At 43.2% G+C, this 1,853-nt stretch overlaps 1 pseudogene across 1 annotated transcript; it reads right to left on the reverse strand.

Moving 5' to 3' along the window:
- Positions 1–441: 441 nt before the first annotated feature.
- On the reverse strand, positions 442–1,327 carry LOC308477608 (ras-related protein Rab-18 pseudogene; annotated as a pseudogene). Its single transcript has 2 exons — positions 1,026–1,327; positions 442–697 (listed from the first exon to the last, which is right to left on the reverse strand). The product of its transcript is annotated as a ras-related protein Rab-18 pseudogene (transcript).
- Between the last annotated feature and the right edge of the window lie 526 nt (positions 1,328–1,853).

The raw sequence follows: 1,853 nt of genomic DNA on the forward strand, positions 1-1,853 counted from the left end.
CCAAAAATTTATCGAGGACTGGGGGAGATTTACAGAATATCTGAAAAGCATATGTGATGTACAGACAATGCTTGTTGGTTTTGAAGAGACTCTGTGAAAAATTAAGAAATATTGTAAAAAAGCGTGTAAGAGGGAAAAGGAGTTTCTAAAGGCAATATTAAGTTCAGAAATGCGTCAATAATAGAAACTTTAACGAAAGATTGGCAGAGAAACTGAGGGAAGTCAAAAACTGATGAATGAGTGATAAAAAATGTGTTGATTGTATAAAAATGTTTGGAAAATGAATAAAAATTATTATAAAAAAAGAAAAAGAAAAATGTTCATTTGCCGTGATACACAAATATGAGCAAACTGCAAGGTCCCTAAAATAGCAGGTGTAAGTTTATGTCCAGAGGGCACAACTATCCTCTTAAATACGCAAAAGAACAAGTTTTTCGGGGTTTATAACACGGAATGGTAGTCACCGCAGCTGCTGCTATAGCTATCTTCATTGTTTGACAACCTTACACCTCTGTTTTGGCTTTCGTTTCCCCAGTCCTGGAGACTATGATTTTCTCAACAAGCTCCTCAAAGGCACACTGTACACCATCACATGTTTTTGCACATGCCTCTGTGAACAACATGGAATGTTTTCGGGCAAGCTTGTGACCCTCATTTTTCTCAACTTCCCTGTTTTCCTTATCAATGTTGTTTTCTACTAACATTTAAAACATGGGTAGGCAAACTAAGGCCTGGGGGCCAAATCCGGCCCAATTGCCTTCTAAATGCAGCCCATGGAGGGTCCGGGAATCAGCGTGTTTTTACATGAGTAGAATGTGTCCTTTTATTTAAAATGCATCTCTGGGTTATTTGTGGGGCTTACCTGGTGTTTTCACATGAGTAGAATGTGTCCTTTTATTTAAAATGCATCTCTGGGTTTTTCTGGGGCATAGGAATTCATTAATTTTTTTCCCTTCAAAATATAGTCCACCACCCACAAGGTCTGAGGGACAGCAGACTGGCCCCCTGCTGAAACGTTTGCTGACCCCTGATTTAAACTATATCATTTCTTGTGCAGTGTGTTTCTAATTCAGTTAGCCAGTTGTCTGGTTTTGCAAAACTGTCTCTTCTTGTGACATTATAAACTAACAGAACACGCTGTGATCCTCTGTAATAGCTGGGTGTTAACGTTCTGAACCGTTCCTGACCGGCAATGTCCCAGATTGCTAGTTGAACCTTATTCCCATCCACAAATACTGTTTTCACTTGCAAGTCGACACCTAGACTTGCCAAAGCCACTCTCGCCGATGATGAGTTTCTTCAGCATGGTCGAAATATCCTCGTCCATCCAGAGCCGTCTTCCCCATCGGGCTTAGTGGTGCTTTGCTGGCGCCCTCCCCTTTCCCTCCTGCACGTCCGCCAGCTGCGCCCCGTCAACCATATGGCTGGCGGGCGTGCAGCTTGCCTCCTAAGCCTCCTCAGGAGGAGAGCGTTCCCTCAGAGGCTTGGGAAAAGGTCGACAACTCTGGGAAACGGGGGGGTGGGCGGAGGGATCTTTGCACCACAGCGCCGGTTATGCTTAAGATGGCCCTGCGTCCATCCTAAAAACCAGGGGCCTCGGCCCGACCAATCCAGCTCCTCAGTCCCTGCTACACAGACTGCCATGTCTGCCATGTGGGGTTTATTTTCATCAGAAAAATGTTGGAAGCTATGCAATTATTATTATTATTATTATTATTATTATTATTATTACCCCGCCCATCTGGCTGGGCTTTCCCAGCCACTCTGGGCGGCTTCCAACAAAATATTAAAATACAGTAATGCATCAAACATTAAAAATTCCCTAAACAGGGCTGCTTTCAAATGTCTTCTAA

Source organism: Podarcis pityusensis (assembly GCF_964106645.2).
Source record: "Podarcis pityusensis genome assembly, chromosome: 5".
Classification (NCBI taxonomy): Eukaryota; Metazoa; Chordata; class Lepidosauria; order Squamata; family Lacertidae; genus Podarcis; species Podarcis pityusensis.